Source organism: Arachis hypogaea, chromosome 4 (genome assembly GCF_003086295.3).
Source record: "Arachis hypogaea cultivar Tifrunner chromosome 4, arahy.Tifrunner.gnm2.J5K5, whole genome shotgun sequence".
Taxonomy (NCBI): domain Eukaryota; kingdom Viridiplantae; phylum Streptophyta; class Magnoliopsida; order Fabales; family Fabaceae; genus Arachis; species Arachis hypogaea.
Window position 1 is genome coordinate 87,483,238 of NC_092039.1, and position 8,268 is coordinate 87,491,505.

Genomic DNA, 8,268 nt, shown 5'->3' on the forward strand with positions numbered 1-8,268 from the left:
TTTTTCTATGATTTCAGATATTTTCTGGCTGAAATTGAGGGACCTGAGCAAAAATCTGATTCAGAGACTGAAAAGGACTGCAGATGCTGTTGGATTCTGATCTCCCTGCACTCAAAGTGGATTTTCTGGAGCTACAGAAGCCCAATTGGCGCGCTCTCAACGGCGTTGGAAAGTAGACATCTTGGGCTTTCCAGCAATATATCATAGTCCATACTTTGCCCAAGATTTGATGGCCCAAACCGGCGTTCAAAGTCACCCTCAGGAATTCCAGCGTTAAACGCTGGAACTGGCACCAAAATGGGAGTTAAATGCCCAAACTGGCATAAAAGCTGGCGTTTAACTCCAAGAGAAGTCTCTGCACGAAAATGCTTCATTGCTCAGCCCAAGCACACACCAAGTGGGCCCGGAAGTGGATTTTTATGTCATTTACTCATTTTTGTAAACCTTAGGCTATTAGTTTTCTATAAGTAGGACCTTTTACTATTGTATTTTAAATCTTTTGATCACTTTAGATCTCTAGATCATCTTTGGACGTCTAGTTCTTAGATCATTGGGAGGCTGGCCTCACGGCCATGCCTAGACCTTGTTCTTATGTATTTTCAACGGTGGAGTTTCTACACACCATAGATTAAGGTGTGGAGCTCTGCTGTACCTCGAGTATTAATGCAATTACTATTGTTCTTCTATTCAATTCCGCTTGTTCTTGTTCTAAGATATCACTTGTTCTTCAACTTGATGAATGTGATGATCCGTGACACTCATCATCATTCTCACCTATGAACGTGTGACTGACAACCACCTCCGTTCTACCTTCGATTGGGTGAATATCTCTTGGATTCCTGATTGCACGATGCATGGTTGATCGACTGACAACCGAGTGCTCGCCTGACAACCGAGCCAACCATTCCGTGAGATCAGAGTCTTCGTGGTATAGGCTAGAACTGATGGCGGCATTCAAGAGAATCCGGAAGGTCTAACCTTGTCTGTGGTATTCTGAGTAGGATTCAATGATTGAATGACTGTGACGTGCTTCAAACTCCTAGCAGGCGGGGCGTTAGTGACAGACGCAAAAGAATCACTAGATTCTATTCCGGCCTGACTGAGAACCGACAGATGATTAGCCATGCTGTGACAGAGCATAGGAACATTTTCACTGAGAGGATGGGAGGTAGCCACTGACAACGGTGAAACCCTTGCATAAGCTTGCCATGGAAAAGAGTAAGAAGGATTGGATGAAGACAGTAGGAAAGCAGAGAGACGGAAGGGAAGGCATCTTCATGCGCTTATCTGAAGTTCCTACCAATGAATTACATAAGTATCTCTATCTTTATCTTTATGTTTTTATGCGTTCATCACCATATCCATTTGAGTTTGCCTGACTAAGATTTACAAGATGACCATAGCTTGCTTCATACTAACAATCTCCGTGGGATCGACCCTTACTCGCGTAAGGTTTATTACTTGGACGACCCAGTGCACTTGCTGGTTAGTTGTGCGAAGTTGTGTTAATGCCATGGTATTGAACACCAAGTTTTTGGGGTTCATGACCGGGGATTATGAGAGTTGTGAAAAGTATTATTCATAATTTCACGCACCAAGTTTTTAGCGCCGTTGCCGGGGATTGTTCAAGTTTTGAGCAAGCTTTTGGTCTGGTAACATCAGTGCCAAGATCCGGCAACAGCACCAAGTTTTTGGCGCCGTTGCCGGGGATTGTTCAGTTTGGACAACTGACGGTTCATCTTGTTGCTTAGATTAGGTATTTATTTTTTTTTTTCGAAATTCTTGAAGAAGAATTCTAGAGTTTCATGATGATTTGTTGAAGTCTGGCTGGCTGAGAAGCCATGTCTAATCTCATTGGACCGAGGTTTCAACTTATCATCACAAGAGCTTGTTGATTTTTATCAATCTTGCTTTTGGAGCAGTAATCTGCTAAGGCTTGGCTGGCCATTGGCCATGTCTAGTGTTTTGGACCGAAGCTTTCTTTGAAAGCTTGGCTGGCTGTGAAGCCATGTCTAATTCCTGGACCGGAGTCTTAGACTAGCATTGCACTGATTCCTGGAATTCTCATTAAGAATTTTGATATCTTTTTCCACTTAATTTTCGAAAAACACAAAAAAATCAAAAAAATCATAAAATCCAAAAATTTCTTGTTTGAGTCTAGTGTCTCATCTTAAGTTTGGTGTCAATTGCATGCATCCATTCATGTGTCCTTAAGGATCTTCAAGTAATTCTTGATGATTTCTTGCTCTGATCTTTGAATTCTATTGACTTGAGTGTTTTGTGTGTCTCATATGCATTCTCATTTTGTTAGTGTCAGTAGTATACAAACTGCTAAGTTTGATGTCTTGCATGCATTGTTATTTGATTCTTTGTTGCATTTTGGTTTGTTCTTATCATTAAAAATCCAAAAATATTTTTTAATTTGTGTCTTCTCAAGTCAATAATACAGAGAATTGAAGATTCAGAACATACAGCAGAGGAATTACACAGAAAAGCTGGGCGTTCAAAAACGCCCAGTGAAGAAGGACAGACTGCCGTTTAAACGCCAGCCAGGGTACCTGGTTGGGCGTTTAACGCCCAAAAGGGTATAGTTTTGGGCGTTAAACGCCAGAATGTGCACCATTCTGGGCGTTTAACGCCAGGATGGCACAAGGGGGAAGATTTTGTTTTCAAAACAATTTTTTTTAGGTTTTCAAAATCTTTTTAAAATCATATCTTTTTCAAATCAATTTTTCAATCAAATCTTTTTCAAAATCAATTTCTTTCCATTTTTAAAAATACTTGCTATCAATTAATGATTTGATTCAACATTTCAAGTATGTTGCCTTTTCTGTTGAGGAAGGTTTAATGTTTGAATCATATCTTTTCTTGTTAGCCAGGTTTTTTTATTTTCAAAATCAAATCTTTTTAAAATGTTTTTCAAATCATATATTCTCAATCACATTTTTTTTAAAACCAATCATATCTTCTTAACCACATCTTTTTTCAAAATAATTTTCAATCAAATCTCTTTGATTTCTAATTTCAAAATCTTTTTCGAAAATCACTTGATTTCTTTTCCACTTTCATTTTCGAAAATCAAGTAGTGTTTTCAAAAATGTTTTCAAAATCTTTTACTTAATTTTCGAAAATTACTTCCCTCCTTCTCACGTCCTTCTATTTATGGACTAACACTATCCCTTAATGCAAAATTCGAACTCCATCTTCTTTGATAAGTTCGAATTTTCTACTTCTGTCTTCTACTCTTCTTTTCCTCTGACATTTCAAGGAATCTCTATACTGTGACATAGAGGATTCCACATTTTCTTGTTCTCTTCTCTTTCTTATGAGCAGGAGCAAAGACAAAAGCATTCTTGTTGAGGCTGACCCTGAACCTGAAAGGACCTTGAAGAGAAAGCTAAGAGAAGCCAAAGCACAACTCTCTTTAGAGGACCTGACCGAATTCTTCAAAGAAGAAGAACACATGGCAGCCGAAAACAACAATGCCAACAATGCAAGGAAGGTGCTGGGTGACTTTGCTGCACCTACTCCCGACTTCTATGGGAGAAGCATCTCTATCCCTGCCATTGGAGCAAACAACTTTGAGCTTAAGCCTCAATTAGTTTCTCTAATGCAACAGAATTGCAAGTTTCATGGACTTCCATTGGAAGATCCTCATCAGTTTTTAGCTGAATTCTTGCAAATCTGTGACACTGTCAAGACTAATGGGGTTGACCCTGAGGTCTACAAACTTATGCTATTCCCTTTTGCTGTAAGAGACAGAGCTAGAACATGGTTGGACTCACAACCTAAAGAAAGCCTGGACTCTTGGGAAAAGCTAGTCAATGCCTTCTTGGCAAAGTTCTTTCCACCTCAAAAATTGAGTAAGCTTAGAGTGGAAGTCCAAACCTTCAGACAGAAGGAAGGAGAATCCCTCTATGAAGCTTGGGAAAGATACAAACAATTAATCAGAAAGTGTCCCTCTGATATGCTTTCTGAATGGAGCATCATAGGTATTTTCTATGATGGTCTCTCTGAACTACCCAAGATGTCTTTGGATAGCTCTGCAGGAGGATCTCTTCATCTGAAGAAGACGCCTACTGAAGCTCAAGAACTGATTGAAATGGTTGCAAATAACCAATTCATGTACACTTCTGAAAGGAATCCTGTGAGCAATGGGACTAGTCAGAAGAAAGGAGTTCTTGAGATTGACACTCTGAATGCCATATTGGCTCAGAATAAAATATTGACTCAACAAGTCAATATGATTTCTCAAAGTCTGTCTGGAATGCAAAATGCACCAAGCAGTACTAAGGAGGCTTCATCTGAGGAAGAAGCCTATGATCCTGAGAACCCTTCAATGGAAGAGGTGAATTACATGGGAGAACCCTATGGAAACACCTATAATCCTTCATGGAGAAATCATCCAAATTTTTCATGGAAGGATCAACAGAGACCCCAACAAGGTTTCAACAATAATAATGGTGGAAGAAACAGGTTTAGCAATAGCAAGCCTTTTCCATCATCTTCTCAGCAACAGACAGAGAGTTCTAAGCAGAATAACTCTGACTTAGCAACCATGGTCTCTGATCTGATCAAAACCACTCAAAGTTTCATGACTGAAACAAGGTCCTCCATTAGAAATTTGGAGGCACAAGTGGGTCAGCTGAGCAAGAAAATTACTGAACTCCCTCCTAGTACTCTTCCAAGCAATACAGAAGAAAATCCAAAAGGAGAGTGCAAGGCCATCAACATGGCCGAATTTTGGGAGGAAGAAGAGGCAGTGAACGCCACTGAGGAAGGCCTCACTGGGCGTCCACTGGCCTCCAATGAGTTCCCCAATGAGGAACCATGGGAATCTGAGGCTCAAACTGAGACCATAGAGATTCCATTGGACTTACTTCTGCCATTCATGAGCTCTGATGAATATTCTTCCTCTGAAGAGGATGAGTATGTCACTGAAGAGCAAGTTGCTAAATACCTTGGAGCAATCATGAAGCTAAATGACAAGTTATTTGGAAATGAGACTTGGGAGGATGAACCCCCTTTGCTCACCAAAGAACTGGATGACTTGTCTAGGCAGAAACTGCCTCAAAAGAGACAGGATCCTGGGAAGTTTTCAATACCTTGTACCATAGGCACCATGACCTTCAAGAAGGCCTTGTGTGACTTAGGGTCAAGTGTAAACCTCATGCCTCTCTATGTAATGGAGAAGTTAGGGATCTCTGAGGTACAAGCTGCAAAAATCTCACTAGAGATGGCAGACAACTCAAGAAAACAAGCCCATGGACTTGTAGAGGATGTTCTGGTTAAAGTTGAAGACCATTACATCCCTACTGATTTCATAGTCCTAGAGACTGGGAAGTGCATGGATGAATCCATCATCCTTGGCAGACCCTTCCTAGCCACAGCAAGGGCTGTGATTGATGTTGATAGAGGAGAGTTGATCATTCAAGTGAATGAAGAATCCTTGGTGTTTAAGGCCCAAGGATATCCCTCTGTCATCATGGAGAGGAAGCATGAAGAGCTTCTCTCAAAGCAGAGCCAAACAGAGCCCCCATAGTCAAACTCTAAGTTTGGTGTTGGGAGGCCACAACCAAACTCTAAGTTTGGTGTTGAACCCCCACATTCAAACTCTAAGTTTGGTGTTGGGAGGTTCCAACATGGCTCTGAGTATCTGTGGGGCTCCATGAAAGTCCTCTGTCAAGCTACTGACATTAAAGAAGCGCTTGTTGGGAGGCAACCCAATGTTATATTTTATCTATTTTCTTTTGTTATTTTATCTTTTTTTGTAGGTTGATGATCATAAGAAGTCACAAAATCAATGAAAAACAGGAAGAAAAATAGCACACCCTGGAGGAAGAACCCACTGGCGTTTAAACGCCAGTGAGGCTAGCTGTTGGGCGTTTAACGCCCAGTCTGGCACCATTCTGGGCGTTTAACGTCAGAAAGGGGCACCAGACTGGCGTTAAACGCCAGAAAAGGGCAAGAAGCTGGCGTTAAACGCCAGAAATGGGCACCAGCCCGGTGTTTAACGCCAGAATTGGCACAAAACGAGATTTTGCTTGCCATTTGGTGCAGGGATGACTTTTCCTTGACACCTCAGGATCTGTGGACCCCACAGGATCCCCACCTACCCCACCACTCTCTCTCTTCTTCTTCACCCATTCACCAATCACCTCAACACCTCTTCCCCAAAAACCCTTCACCTATCAAATCCCATCTTTGTCTTCACCACTCACATCCATCCTTCATAAAACTCTACCTACCCCACCATTCAAATTCAAACCACTTTTCCACCCAAACCCACCCTCAAATGACCGAACCCTACCCTTCCCCCTCTCCTATATAAACCCTCCTTCACTCCTTCCTTTCCACACAACCTACACACCATTTCTCTCCCCTTTGGCCAAACACAAAGCCATTCCCTTTCTCCTCATTTCTTCTTCTTCTCCTCTCCTTTTCCTACTTTTGCTCGAGGACGAGCAAACATTTTAAGTTTGGTGTGGTAAAAGCATTGCTTTTTGTTTTTCCATAACCATTTATGGCATCCAAGGCCAGAGAAACCTCTAGAAAGAGGAAAGGGAAGGCAAAAGCTTCCACCTCCGAGTCATGGGAGATGGAGAGATTCATCTCAAGGGTGCATCAAGACCACTTCTATGAAGTTGTGGCCTTGAAGAAGGTGATCCCCGAGGTCCCTTTTTCACTCAAAAAGAGTGAATATCCGGAGATCCAACATGAGATCCGAAGAAGAGGTTAGGAAGTTCTTACCAACCCCATTCAACAAGTCGGAATCTTGATGGTTCAAGAGTTCTATGCCAATGCATGGATCACCAAGAACCATGATCAAAGTGTGAACCCGGATCCAAAGAATTATCTTACTATGGTTCGGGGGAAATACTTGGATTTTAGTCCGGAAAGTGTAAGGTTGGCATTCAATTTGCCCATGATGCAAGGAGATGAACATCCTTACACTAGAAGGGTCAACTTTGATCAAAGGTTGGACCAAGTCCTCACAGTCATATGTGAAGAGGGTGCCCAATGGAAGAGAGATTCAAGAGGAAAGCCGGTTCAATTGAGAAGGCATGACCTCAAACCCGTGGCTAGAGGATGGTTGGAGTTTATCCAACGCTCAATCATTCCCACTAGCAACCGGTCCGAAGTTACCATAGACCGGGCTATCATGATTCATAGCATCATGATTGGAGAAGGAATAGAGGTTCATGAGGTTATAGCTCAAGAACTTTATAAGGTGGCGGACAAGTCCTCTACCTTGGCAAGGTTAGCCTTTCCTCATCTCATTTGTCACCTCTGTTATTCAGTTGGAGTTGACATAGAGGGAGACATCCCCATTGATGAGGACAAGCCCATCACTAAGAAGAGGATGGAGCATCAAGAACACTCCATCATCCTCCATGAAATTAGAGAAGATCAAAGAATCATGAGGGAGGAGCAACAAAGACAAGGAAGAGACATTGAGGAGCTCAAGCACTCCATAGGGTCTTCAAGAGGAAGAAAGAGCCGCCATCACTAAGGTGGACCCGTTCCTTGATTTCCTTGTTCTTTATTCTTCTGTTTTTTTGAATTTTAGTGTTTATGTTTATCTATGTTTGTGTCTTGTGATCATTAGTGTCTTAGTGTCTATGCCTTAAAGTTATGAATGTCCTATGAATCCATCACCTTTCTTGAATAAAAATGTGCTTAATTGAAAAAGGAAGAATTGCATGAATTTTGAATTTTATAACAGTTTAATTATTTTGATGTGGTGGCATTACTTTTGTCTTCTGAATGTATGCTTAAACAGTGCATATGTATCTTGAATTTGTGGTTCATGAATGCTGGCTCTTGAAAGAATGATGAAAAAGGAGACATGTTACTGAGGATCTGAAAAATCATTAAAATGATTCTTGAAGCAAGAAAAGCATTTCTATTCAAAAAAAAAAGAAAAAAAAGAAGAAAAACGAAAAAAAATAATAAAGTTGTGATCCAAGGCAAAAAGAGTGTGCTTAAGAACCATGGACACCTCTAATTGGGGACTCTAGCAAGGCTGAGTCACAATCTGAAAAGGTTCACCCAATTATGTGTCTGTGGCATGTATGTATCCGGTGGTAATACTGGAAGACAGAGTGCTTTGGGCCACAGCCAAGACTCAATAAAGTAGCTATGTTCAAGAATCATCATACTCTACTAGGAGAATCAATAACACTATCTGGATTCTAAGTTCCTAAAGAAGCCAACCATTCTGAATTTCAAAGGATAGAGTGAGATGCCAAAACTGTTCAGAGGCAA

The 8,268-nt window shown here is 41.2% G+C and overlaps 1 non-coding gene across 1 annotated transcript; it reads right to left on the minus strand.

Annotated features, from left to right (window-relative positions):
• Positions 1 to 3,865: 3,865 nt before the first annotated feature.
• LOC112798607 (small nucleolar RNA R71) lies at positions 3,866 to 3,973 on the minus strand. The gene has a single exon (XR_003200212.1). It is a non-coding gene; the product is annotated as a small nucleolar RNA R71 (small nucleolar RNA).
• Positions 3,974 to 8,268: the final 4,295 nt, after the last annotated feature.